The 14268-nt window shown below is 38.2% G+C and overlaps 1 long non-coding RNA gene across 1 annotated transcript; it reads right to left on the bottom strand.

Moving 5' to 3' along the window:
- Positions 1-246: 246 nt before the first annotated feature.
- On the bottom strand, positions 247-9202 carry LOC147654846 (uncharacterized). The gene is made up of 3 exons (XR_015280630.1): positions 9047-9202; positions 6188-6260; positions 247-2584 (listed from the first exon to the last, which is right to left on the bottom strand). It is a non-coding gene; the product is annotated as an uncharacterized LOC147654846 (long non-coding RNA).
- Between the last annotated feature and the right edge of the window lie 5066 nt (positions 9203-14268).

The following is a 14268-nucleotide window of genomic DNA, read 5'->3' as shown; positions in this document are numbered from 1 at the left end:
GCAACACTGAGTTAATGTGATAAAAATATAGTTGATTTTAATGTGAACAGTTTTGCACAAGCTTTAAAAAGTCAGGGTCCAAGGATGCATAGAAAAGGAAAAGTTAGAAGTTATTTGAAAACAGAAGTTATAGAAAGATGGGCAACAAAAACCTGCAAAAAGAAAATTAAAGAATAAAGCTATATACTGAAACGTAGAGAGGAAAAAAGGATGGAATAAAAAAAAGACAAATTTTGACTTCACGCATTGTGAAATGTAGACATTTATTATAAATACTTACATCTATCTATGTAACTCAAAAAACCACATCCATTTCATTGCATTTTTCAGTTGAAAATGATTATGGTTTAAGTGTGTAGTATTTGCAATCTAACATTCAAAGTAATTTTAAATCCCCCAGGAATGATAAAAGTAAAACACTGAGTATTTTCTTTTTTCATGCTTCTGTTCTCCCTCCCTGTACCTTACTATTCCTTGTACAAAACCTCCAGTTAAAAAACCAGAAAAATTGTCATGTCAAATGTCAGATTTTTCAAAGCTGCTCCTGCTTTGAATGTCACAGAAAAGCATATAGCAAGTGCTCATCATTGGTCCATTAAAAATTATAATTGAAACTGGCAACGCCAAAATACCTGTGTGATCCAACATGACCTTCCTTTTCCCTCCTTCTGCATTTCAAAGTCTCTTATACTTTCCTCAGACTTTCCATTTGCCCCAATGACTCCATCCAGCTGTCTTCCCTCTCATCTACTCTCAACCTGGTTAAGACTGACCACACATCCCAACTGTGCAGAGAACCCCACAGATGTTTGATAAGCTTGCCACATGGAAGGCGCATCCAAATTTTTGCTAGGTAGGGGATAATTTTGAAAGCAAACTCCTTGAAAGAGGCAGAAATAACACAGTGAAAAACAAAATTGAGACACTTCAGTATACATGCAGAAAAATCTACACCAGCAGAAAAGGAGAGGAAAAGAAAGGATCTTGTCTGATAAACCTATTTGTCATTCTTAGCAGGATACTTTACAAGAAATACCGGATGTTGTGCTGCCCACAGAGGCTCCATACCCTGTGAAGGACATGGTTCTTATCAATATCTTGTTTTTACTTTCACCTCAGTAATGGCAGAGATTGTATCAGAAAGTTTTAAAAGCAAAATAGAGGTTAGATCCATTTTCGATACTCTAAATTAAAAGAATAAATGAATCACCCAACTGTAGTTAATGGGCAATTAACATAATTCTGGTCCGGTGTAGCTGAAAGATAATGAAAAAGCTGATTGCAAATGAACCAGCAGTAATGTAGGAGGTCATAATAGTCCCATAACTCTGAATGAGAAACCAATTTCTCCTCTAGCACTTGGTGCTTTGATTGGTGAAGGGCTTTACCATAATATGAAATTTACCTGTGATAGTATGAGACATAAAAAAAAAGGTTCTGCTGTGTAAATGGTGGATGGCTGACAGAACAGGTACCCTGAGCTGCTGCATGAGGCTGTAGTAGCTATCATAAACTAGAGGGTAATTAGAAGTGCAGTGGTGAATAGAGAGGAGAGGAGCATATATCTGAGTAATGAGCTCGCAACTGTACTACAGCAGGGCAACAACCCACCAGGGGAAATGCAGCAGGGCCTCAGACTCCGTTCCAGCCTGGAGACTGGATGTGCCAATGCCCTCTAACTCAGCCCACCTCCTGGATACAGCTTAATGTCTTCTCTGAGCTCAATTTGTTCTTGCTTAAAGAAGGGGTAATGGGGTGGGATGAATTCCACCCACAATGCTTCTTTCCACTTACCATCTATGTCCTGATCCTATTAAAACTTAAGATCTTGTTCAGCAAACTGTCATCAGATAAAGTAAATTACATTTAATGCCACTGGTAATGCTCTCAAAATCAAGAGAACCATTGTGTCTAAGGCAAGGACCGTCTCTTTTCCTAGAATTTTAAGTAAATCTATATTTAGCCCCTTTGTGGCTTTTGAGGGGAAAAAAAAGGTAATCATGTTAGAACACTGTAATGGTAAATGAATCTACGTCCTAGCAGCAGATGGCACATTAATAGAGTACAGACACATGCACACAAAAAAGAATGAACACTTAAAAATGTATTTTTTTCCTTGGTATTTTTCATCCCTGTTTCCTCTGTCTTTTCTACCAGGCTGAATAAAATGACGGTAGATTTAACAGAGAGGACTTATTCCTAGCGCTATATTTATATCATGACAAATCAATAGGTTATTGCCACATTATGCAAAACAGAAAAAGTAAATAGATAAAGTGACAGTGCTTAACACCCATAAATATTTAGCATAACACTTTAGGTGCATGGATTACAAACAATCTTTTTGGGGAGATTTTTACATCACCTTTCTCACCCCTGTCCTGTTTCTAACGTGAGTGACAGAAGTCGCTAAGGCATTTGAGGTGACTGGATCTTCTTGCTGTGTAGAGATGCAGGCAGCTCTGACACAGGAGCACCAGTGCAGCCGCCCCCAAGCAGTGAGTGCTGTAGCAGATACCTGGAGTCCCTTCTCACTGAGCAGAACACCCATCCTTGTGGTGTCCATCACATAGCAGAGGACTGGCTTCAACACGGAGAAAACACATACACCAGGAAGAGTATTACTAACCCTCCTGTCTAGCCATCCAAAAAGCCACTTCCAGATAGCGTTCCAAGAAATACTTGTTGGAATAACTCCGAAGATATCATATTTGTCAGCTTATAAAATTATTAATAGCCTAAAAAAGAGCAGGTAATAACTTTGACAAACTTGGGAAGGTCAACATGGCATTTATAATGGACAGTCTTGTCTTCCAAATTTACTAGAATTCTCTGAAGAGATCAATGTGTATGGATGGTGTTAATTTGTTGGCTTAAATTACTTGGATTTCCAAAGGTCTTCTAAAAAATCTTTCATAAAAAGCTTATAAGAAAGCTGAGCAGTGATGGGATAAAGGGAAAGGTCCCCACATGTATAAGAAACTGTTTAATGGAGAGGAAACAGAGGAAAAGTGAATGAATAATTTTTGCAATAGAGTGTGTTTCACCCTTGCAGTTCCAGTGGGATCTGAGCTGGCAACTGGAACAGTCACTGTATTCATAAGTGATTTGGGAAAGTGGTTGAATAGGGAATTCAGGAAGTTTGATGACGGTACAGGGCTGTTCAAGATAGCAAGGGCAAGCAGCGACCAAATAAACCTTCAGCGGAACCTTATGAGTCTGAGTGACTGGGCAATTAAGTGACAAATGAAATTCACTGTAGATAAATGGAAAGCAATGCACATGGGAAAACCAATTCTAACTCCACATATTAATATGATGGAGTTGATCATTACTACTTAGGAGATAGATCTGGGGTTATGACAGATAGTCCTACGAAAATGTCAACCTGACGCTTAATAGCAGTCACGAAGGCAAGTCAAATGTTAGAAAACATTAGGAAATAAATGAAGAACAAAATAGAGAACATCACTGTGCTGCTACAGAAAACCATCACTCAACCCCACACTGAACAGTGTGTGCTGAATACTGTCAGGTCCCCTTTTTTCAAAAATGATACAGGTAAAACTGAAAATTTCAGAGAAAAGCAACAAAAATGATCAAAGCAGCAAAGCAGCCATCATATTAAGGAAAGCCACTCAGTAACTACAACATGAGCTGCTAGCACACGTTATCCTGGAAAGAAGGATGACCTGTAAGAATATGACAGAAATCTGGGAAATCATGAACACAGAGAGAAGGATGGATCTTGATCCTTACTGCATGAAAACTAGGGAACATCAAATGAAGATGTTAAGAACCATATTTAAAACAAACACAGTGGTAGATGTGTAAAAATTATTTGCTGATACTGTGGATGCATCGACTGAAAGGGGAAATTAAGCAAGTAGATTGGTCATGTGCTGAGAGTTATGAAAATGCAGTAGTGACTACATCTATTCAGGATGAACATGGAGTCTGGAAAGCAGCAAGGGCAAGTATCACCCAAAAAGAGGTGCTGAGCCTTTGGCCTTACTAGTAATGGCTCTTAATATGATATTACCTTCTTCTAAAATATTGCTGCACCTGGGATATTCAAAATGCAGTTGATTAACTAAGACGAGGGAATGAATAACAAAGGTGTTGTACAATTCAGACAAATTGTAGGTATCTTGAACTTCCTGTCTGTACACATTAAGGATAACTAGTCCTGGCAGAAGGCAATGCACACATTACAGAGGTAGGCTCTGCAAGAAAATGAAATAGTTTCAGATATTTCTTCTTGACTCACACAAATCAATTGATTTTCTTTGATTACTTTAACAAGATGTTTCTTATTCAAGAGGGACAGACTTTTCTTCCTTCTACTCTCAAATGAATTATGACAGAGATCACCTTATCTAGTGATCTGGGACTATTTGCCAGGATCTCCAATAATCTTCTAGTGTAGTCACTACCTTAAAGAAATAACTATACTTTGTTCACTACAATGAAATCTGAATTATTTCAGATAATGATGCCAACTGGGAAAGAAGAAAGGTTCAAAATTTGAAAGAAGGTTGGGAAGGCAAGGGGACTATATAAAAGAGACACAAATAAATTGCTATAAAGACGGCATCAGCAGATGGAGCTGTTACTTACACTCTTCTAAATTCTTCTCCTTTGCATGCAAGGACCCTCTCAGTTTTAAGACTTTACGTATCACATATTTTTTTAAAAAATAATTTCTGTGTTCCAGACTACAGAAAGTAACAGGAGGGTTTGCTCTCTGTCCTAGTGCCTCTAGCTGAGCTGCAATTCTGGGAACTCTTTGCTGCTTTCTCAGGACTTCTGCATGAAGACATCACCTGAACCCTTACTGCTCTTTATTCAGACACTATTACATGACAGTGGGAATAAAGTATCCTGCACAAGGACTACACCCTGATTTTGCTCTCAATGGTAACCTCCCCTGCAGGGCTCTACCACTGAAGGTTCCTTTGGCAAAAAGACAAGCAGTTACAGCTGATCCACACATAACCTTATCGATTGTATCTCTCCTCTCCTAGGCTTTCCAGAACTGTGCTTGAAATGGGAGCCTCTCTGCCATTTTTCTTGCTGTAGATCTGCTTATTCTTTCTGTTATCACTGCTCCCAATATGCATTATCTCTGTACATTATCGGCCACAACAAAGCCGAGAGAAGAAAAGCTTTCCCTGTAAAATATTTAACTTAAAACCCCAGTTATCTGATCAAACCTTTAGTTCTGTCCCAGGGAAGAGAGCAACCTTCAGTTTATTGCCCATAAAGGAGCCTGTTCTTATTAATCAAGGCACCTCAGCACCTAATTCAGTGAAAAGCCATGCTTGGTGAAACTGGCCTGATTGCTGCCTCTGTGGGCTGGTGTGAGGGAGATCGTATTTAGAGAGGCCATCACAACCTTGGCAAAAATTGTCTCCTCTTCGTTAAATTCTTGCCTGTACCAGACACTATCACAGGGCTTTAAATTCCACTTTGGAATTCTATTTTTAGAGCTCAAGTGGGATTTATATGGTGCTCCGACCTTAAATGAGCTCACGGCACAAGGCTGAATTTAGCCTTGCATGCACTCACTGCTGAAACTGCTGACTATAATAAACTGAGAAGGGCTTGCTCTACATATGCCTAATAGGCTCCTCTGTACCTGAAATGTAGGACTTCCATGATGGCTTTAATTCCACCAAATCCTTGTAACAATAAAGATGACAGATTGTGTTTCTAAGTTCACCTTCCCTTAACAGCAGCGTCTGTACTTCTTTATTGACTGTTATACAAAAATACCAAACCTTTGTTTTAAGAATAAATGAAATAAGATTCCCAGATTTTTTTAGAGCTAAGGAAAAATTGCCTTTTCAGCCTGGTCTATGATCATGCTAAAATCAGCCCTGTCTCCCTTCACTTGCATAAATTTAGAACTGTTGGCCAACTTCAGCAAATAGATAGAAGAGCACAGGGGAAGGGGTCTCATGGATATTAAACTCCTTTGGGCTTCATTAGGTAGAGGAGAGAGAGTACTAATACCCCAGTGACAGAAATATACTGAACCTGTATTAGACAGTAGAGAAGGCAGAAAAGAGCAGACAAAGACATAAATATAACAGAAAATTAAATGCTCTTGATTTGGTTGCTCATGGATAACATATTAATGTGAGGGAACAGATACACACAGAAGATCAAGACATGCACTCACAGAGTTGTTGATGTGTGTTTTGATGTTCGTTGCTCCAGCTTCAGGTGCGAACTGGGCAGCCATAAATGGAGCCCTTTAATATAAAAATATGGATTGAAAAATCAGTCCTGAGTGTCTTGCTCAAATTCAGCCAGTAATGGGAACAATTATATATGTTGCTTCAAACTGTCTGGCCCTGATAAATTTCTGTTCAAAGCCTGGGCTGGGGTAATGAAAAATATTCCCAAGATGGTCTCAATTTCATAACTACACATTAGCTACAAGCAAAAAAATCCCCCAAAACAAAACATCAAATGAAGCCAAACAACTCACAGTAGTAGAATAAAGCAATGAAGAATGACAAAACAGATGAAGAAATCCACAATGTGTTCGCCTGTGCCTCACAGTAATTAATGCTTTTTGAGATATTAGATAAACTTTTCTTTGTTGTAATAGAAACAGATTTCCCAGATCTCCTATTTCAGCTCTCAAGCTCCACCTTTTCTCAGCTTTGTCTGAAATTAGCCACATTTTCTACCACTTTAATAAACGTGGAATACAATTTGGAAATTATCTGTTTGCATCAGCACTGGCAAAGAACAATAGCTCAAATTTTGAGAGTCAAGGCTTCAATAATAAGGCCTGATTTTCTTAGCAATCAGATGCATACACACGCGTATACACACACACGCACGCACGCACACCACATGTCTTTGTGAATAGGGCCCAAAACAGCTGCAACCTTCCAGAAATTAATTGGATTCTGGATCATTTGCATTTTTATATAGTTTACCAACAAAAGATGGAGATAGCAAGTTTATTAATGTGAAAGAAGAGAGACAAAGAGAGAGAGGGAGGGAAAGTGAACGTTTTGGTTGAGCCACTAATCCAAATTTTAATACACACAGTGCCTATTCACCTTATAATACTGCAGCAGATCCTCCAAGGTGGAAATTGATATGCAGGTCTAAACTGCAGGCAGCTGTTAAGGACTCCTACTGATGCCTAGGGCCTTTACAGTTCCTCATCTGGGTAGACATTATGATTTGATAATGGCCATATTCAGACAACACCCAAGGCAATTCTAGGATTTGCTGTCACAATAGACACACTGAAAATAAAGTCAGTGTAAATAGATTAAGAAATTGACAGAATAACAAGGCAGAAAGAATTAGAATGAATACACAAATGGCAGATGACAACTCAATGTATTGTGATGCAGAGATGGGATAAGGGAAGTGGAGCTGGAGGATTTATCTGCTGCCAGTATGCCTTCAACCTGCTTCCTGCCTGCATGGATGCCTATTTCACTGAGAAGTGAAAACTTTATTAAGAGATTTCTTATCTCCCTTGCTGCCCACTGAAAAAAAAAAAAACTTCCTTTCTGTTCAGTTGAAAGTGAAAGCTCCTGAAACTCCTGATCCATAAGTGTCCAAGACATCATTTCCCTAGGGAATAGGAAGAAAATACTGAGTGGATATTCAGAGGAGAGAGTGACCCTCAGCTCCTATGGGAGCTGATGTGGACGCTGCATGACAAGGTGGTAATCAGAACATTCATCTATGTGATTAATTTACAAATTTCTTAGAATTATGTTGAGGTGTATGTGAGGTTTAGTGCATGACCTCTTCTCTGGAATCCCTTAATAGATGCTTTTTTGTGTGGCAATAAATTGATGAAATTTCATTTATTCACTTTTATCATGACTCAATTGCAACTTCACCTCTGCCAAAACCATCTCCTAGCTCTGCTCAGCCCAGCCTGATAAACCAAATCATGCCAGAGTAAAGAAGGTATCAGACCAATTCCTGAAATATGGAATGTGACTTCTTGTGCAGAATAACTGTGGATAGTGAACGGTTTATTGGTTGGTTTCTGCATGATAGATGCATCTCCAGTAGGCTGGTGGGTGAAGAAGGGGCTAAAGCTGCTATAACACTGAAAATGAAACTCAGTGCTGTGTTAGTGCTCAGCTGGATAAGGATCCTGTGAACTTCAATTCTGTGTTAGTGCAGTAAGTGCTTCCTGAGTCTGTCAGACCTGGTGCACAGCTTTTCTCTGGAACAAAAAATCTGGGTGGGAGCACACAGGAAGGCAAGGCAGCAGCATTGCACAGGGCTGGCTGCAGAAGCAGAAGACTGAAGGCTCCACATAGCAGTAAAATTCTATCTGGTTTGACTATATCAGAGCTTTGGGCAATGAGATTGGACACCAAGGAGACACTGGAGTAAAAGGTGCTGCTGGGAGAAAGGAAAGAGTAACTCTGTCCCCCTTAGAAGGAAGTCATACCCTTGACTATCCAGACCAGCTCCACCTTCTCCTTCAAGCACTTTCCTATTTAGTTATTTTGCTAAAATCACTGAGAAGCTGTGAGATAGCTCTTGTGTTTGAACAACACAAATCCCAAACTCTCAGTGCAGAGTATTTAACCAATACATCTTGAGTAATCTGGAGGGAGCTTAGACTCATTTTAGTAAAATACTTAGTTTTGCTTGACTTCATGGGAATTAACCCAGTGCTTGAGTGCTATGCTGGATCAGAGACAAAATTATATGTGTCTTGCCTAAATAATAATTAAATATTTTATGATTTTATACATGCCTATTACCTCATATGGATCTTTTGAATGTAACAGTTCTATCAAGATCTGAAATACTATGCAATGGAACAGCTTTGAACTTTAATTTCCTTTCCTCATTTTCTTTCCTCCTGCCACATTTTTTTTTGCCCAAGAAGATGTCTCTATGACTTTCCTACATTTTCTCCATAATTTTTCTACATTTCCTACATTTTCTGTTTGTTTTTCTTCTGCATAAAGTTTGACCAAGTCTTCTATATAAAGTTTGATCACAGTCCCCACTTTAAACACTATTTTTTTACCTTGTTCATTTTTTTTTCTCTTCTCTTTCTTCCTTTAGGTGTTATTTTCATTCTTCTTTCTTCGAGTGTTATCAACCAGCTTTGTTTAATACTCTCTCATTCTTCTCTTTCTCTAATTTACGCTGAGCATCTGCTGCTTCTCTTCCTCTCCCATAACATGTCCTTCAGGGTTAGAGAAAGAGATAAGACGATGGCCAGAGGAAGGAGAAATCAGGCATCAAGAATGAAAAGGGCTGAATGTCACAGAGAATTCAAGTATCAGGAAGAACGAGATAGAATAATAAATATTAAAAGAAGAGGAGTGAAAGGAAAGTTTCCATAAAGATCATGGGAAAAGAATTGAAAACAAAGGTAGTGAGGGAAAAACTGCAGGGCTATTACTTTTATTCACAAGTTGAATGTTCCCTGACTTTTGAAGGACCTAAAGTTGCAAGGAGTAGAGTGCTCCATTTGGCCCTAAATCAATTCTGTTAAAAGGAATACCTTGATTACAGTTAGCTTGCCAGCATTTAGAAATGAGACAGGAACATGGCCAACATTCTTCTGGCTGAATACACAGATAGAGTGAGACACATTATGGAATGATAAAGTATCTAAGTGCACCAAGCCCTTATTTATCTAACTTTTGTTAACCTTTGCAGAAAGCCTGCCAAAGTATTCTGGTAGGACTGAAAAGCCAAGCAAGCAACAGTCTTATAACCAGGCTACATTTTGTATGGCACAAACAACTATATTTGTACTGCCTAGGGACTTTGTAATTTCCTGCTTTTGAGACAGTAGAGAAATGTGAGCATTGTAAGATTGAAATCCTGGCCTCACAGAAGTCAAAGGCAATACATCCACTTAAACTCTAGTAGTGCAACCACTTTCCAACTAAAAGGGTGCTCATAGAATGTTGCCTGTGTGAGTGTACCTAATTTAGATGATTAAAAAAAGCACCAGAGGAGAAAACGCAGAAAGCTGATGAGCCTTAGGGCAGGAGTGATAGAGAAACTACAGGTAGAGCAAGATCATGAAAGGACTAGGGCTAAAGGGGTAGAGGAGAGACCATGTCCATAAAGGACTATAAAAGGACAGAGGAAAATTGTCAGGGACTGCAAAGGAGGACACCGACCATGAGAACTCACAGCCATTCAAGGCAAAGCAGAAGTTGTTGCTACCAAGTTGACTGAATTTCCTGCATGAGGCTCAGGATGTGTTTAGGAAAGAGAGAATTATCCTGTAGTTGTGCTTGGGAACCCAGCACAATACACTGTAGCTTTGCATCTGTTTATTTTGTAGCTGTGAAATAGATTTTGTTTCAAGAAAGTACCAAATATATATACTTTTTAAATATTCAGGATTTATATATATTTTATATATAGCACTCCTCTCCTGTATTTCAAGGGGGCCACACCCTGAACTCTGCCTAGAGACTGCCTTCTCCAGAATGAGAAGGCAACACCAGGAGCAGCTCTTCCATGTGAAAAGATGTATTTCACCTGTTACAAATCTTGTGATGCTTCTCCAAGCAGAAATACAAATATTGGACTGCTGCTTCACTAGGCAATAGAATTTTCTTTTCCTTCCTGTGGTAAGAAAATACTAATGAACCACTTATTTTATTCCCTGAGAGGAAGCAAGAGGGAGATGCTGTTGCATCACCAAAACCAAAGCCTGATAACAGAGACCGTTGTATTAATTTTCTATTGTATTAATTTTCTACAGTATTTTATATTCATTTTCTATTGTCTTGTCAAAACTTGCTGAAATTCCCAATGGATAGCTCTTCTGCTGCTCTTCTGAGGATTGTACTCCATGGTACTACAAAACTAAAGGAGCTTTCTGGATTTTTTTTTTTTTTTTCTTTGCAATAAGGTATATTTTCTTTCTCCTTAGCATTCATACCCTATAAAAAATTAAAACTTGTTATATTTAATCTCAGTTACTCTTTCCCTAAGTTGCCTGTACTTGACTAGTTGGGTGTTTTTTTTTCATGCAAGTTCATCTTCCCATTCCCATTCTCTGGATTTGCTTTAGCTCATCAGCTGCATTCTAGTGACACAATAAATCAAAAACATACCTAGTATTCTATCCAGGCTACAACAGAGCTACACAGAGAGTGCTATTAAGTCAGGGCTCAGTGGTGCACAGCTTTTGCACAGGCAGCCTGAAGTTTTGCTACGCTTCACTGCAACTGTGTCATGTTACATATGCATGCTTAATTTTCTGTTCTCTATTACCCCTTTTAGAATATGTAAGACAGTGGCATAAAGCTATTCAGCTGGTTTACTCTTTCTCAGCACTGCTTAAATGCTACTAATGATGTCATAAAAAAAAAAAAAATGAAATCTGAATTGGGCTCCTGTTGACTTTACCCAGAAATTACAATTTTATTTTATTTTATTTTCATTTTAAGCTGTTATGAGAGGTCTGATGTTTAGCAAAATATTTGCCTTTTGCAGAAAACAGTTTCACTTTATGAAAACAGGTTTTTGCTTTGCATTTTCTGAAGAAAGACCACTTAGAACTTACCCAAAAAAACATTTTTCTAATCAGAAAAGAATTCCAATGCTCCAATGGACATGTCTAATTCAAAGAGTACTTGAAGTAAAAGATTAAAATCAGAGCAATATGTAGGTTTGGTAAAGAGTTTATAATGTCCCCTCCTGGGACATCAGCAGTAGTGCTTCATTGCTTGCAGAAGTGAAACTTGTGGTACTAAATGCCTACAGAAGATCTTCAGAAATGCAGTTTATCAGGAGAAAATACTCCATAAATAAATAAATTATTTCAAATAGAGTACTGCTGTACCCTTACTCAGTAGGATCTGCCTAAACAATCTGAAGATGGGAAACCTCCACTATGGTGTAGTATTGGTATTTCATTAGTAATTGTAAACCATTCTGGGTTAATTGTAAAACATTCTGGGGTAAAAGAGGAGGAGGAGATGAGAAGGAGCATTTTTTGTTTCAGTGCCTTTGTGCTGTTTCTCTGCAAAACAGGGGATGATCTAGCAGCATGGTTGATTACCTTGAGAAGATAAGATAGCAGTGAGGGTAAGTGTAGCTATATTACTGCTAAATTAGTTTCCCTCAACATCATGAAAAGTGTGAACTACCCAGGTTTGCCTGGGACCCATGGCATGTAGTGAGATGGCTGGTTTACATGGAAGTCTAATTCAGATTCCACTGCATTTCCCTGCTGTTATTAAAGTTACGGTTGCTCAGGAAGCAATTAGTCCTTCTAGTTGCAATATGGACACTGCAAGGCATAGAGAGCAAAACACATCACTTGATCAGTCAGTCCTTCCTCGATTCTTGTCACACCCTCTCCTACACTGACTTTGTACCTTGAACATTAAGGCAGGAGCAATGCCTTCCAGCCGTGTGCTCTCTCCTTTCAGATAAAGAAGTTAGGATCAGCTTGAGGCACTGCAGATCAGAAACCTACAGTACAATGTCAGCTAATCCCAGTGTTTATAACTTATTTTCAGATAGTGGACACTGTGGAATTCAGACTATTCTTAGTTCTTTAATCTGTTTTGAAATTGATAAAGGTAAAACAGTTTCACAGTCCAAGCCATACTTCCCACAGATTTAGAAACTGGGTTTGTACATAAACTAAGCTTAAACCAAGTTTGACCCTGTATTGGCAGCTCAACCCACATTTAAATCAAAACTGCATGGAGTAGTAAGTTTTTATGCCAAAGTAATAAAAACTGTAACGAGACACATACATACACACATCCCTGTCACAACATATATACATTGTGTCCTAGGCATATTTTTAATCTATATCTAACTTTTTTAGTAGTGACAAAGGGCCTTTCAGTCATTACTAGAACCATTAATTTAAGTATCAGCATTGTCTGGATGTACTGTTCTCCTACAGTGCCTAGGATGTCCACGCAACCATTGATTTAGGAGACAATATCACTTGCTTCCAAGTTTATGAGGCAATAAACAGCTCCCGCATATTGATGAATGCGGAGGTGTTTGCTCAGCACATTTGCAGGGGACGTTTATTACCCAAGTGCTGTGCTTTAAAAGCAAATGAAAATGTAACTATTCTCACTTTCTTTTGTTGGGGGGAAGGGAGAAAAATACTGTTGTGTTTAATTTGTTCCTGCACTTTCCCTCCTCCTGTGACTCATTAAAATGACTGACACAGGCACGGACGTTTCCCTCATCTGTGCAGTTGACGACTACAGTAATTTTTTTTTTTCTTTGGTGGCTTTACATGAGACTGTTTTAGAACAGGGTGCAATTGTCAGAATACCAGAGAGACATGACTAAGATTATTCCTTCGTGCTTTATTACCCTATTATCCCCTTCCAAAGGATTACGTTAGCTCATCAGCATAGCCACTTAGACTTACTAACTCCACAATAATATTCATTGCTCTGCCCGTACAATAAAAGAATGAAATAATTTTAAATCTGGAGAATTGGATCATGAGAATGTAAGGGATTAAAAGATGAGTCTTTGGCTTGTACACCTGGCAAAACACTGCTTGGAATCTAAACTCCTTTGAAGTATATTATACTGGGAAGGAAAAGAGAGTGGAGGAAAAAAGATGAGATTGCAAAGCTACATGCCAACTGAGTTGTTATGAGGATGCCAGACAGAGAAAGCAACCCGTGAAAAATGTATTAAATTATCAAACCCTCAAAGCTGATTTATAGCTGCTGTAATTTCTTCTTTCCTTTTTGTTCCCATATGAAGAATGTCAGGGGCGATATTTACTTACAAGAAAAAAAAAGTGTTTCTAACTGTTAATAAAATATATACAAGCATATTTTAATTCTTTTATTTATCTAGGCTGGGAACGAAAACAGAATGACAATTTAAAGAAAAGTTGAAATAGAAAATGTAAGAAGCAAACAAATATTTTCCAAAATTCTTGAGATGAATGAATCATTGATTCTTCTGGCTTGTATGAGAAGTCTTTAATCTAAATAGCTTATTTGTTGTATTAAGAAAATTATGTTTGAAATTTCTAGCAGAGCAGATGATTCCTTTCTTACTATTACAATATGAGATTAGGGAAAAATATTAACCTGAAATATTTCATAATGCTCATTAATTTGCCTAATTTTTTGTCTCTTTTCTAATTTAAGACTCAGATATGCAAACTTGCATTCATTTATATAAACCTGTTCATCTGAGTAGTGGCATTAAAATCGATGGGACACATCCTTAGGACAATCCAGTCCTTAGCAATGTTAGGCCAGTAGGCTG

This window comes from Cyanistes caeruleus, chromosome 2 (assembly GCF_971803275.1).
Source record: "Cyanistes caeruleus chromosome 2, bCyaCae1.hap1.1, whole genome shotgun sequence".
Taxonomy (NCBI): Eukaryota; Metazoa; Chordata; class Aves; order Passeriformes; family Paridae; genus Cyanistes; species Cyanistes caeruleus.
Note: the sequence above shows the minus strand (reverse complement) of the source record. Positions and strands in the feature narration are given on the sequence as shown.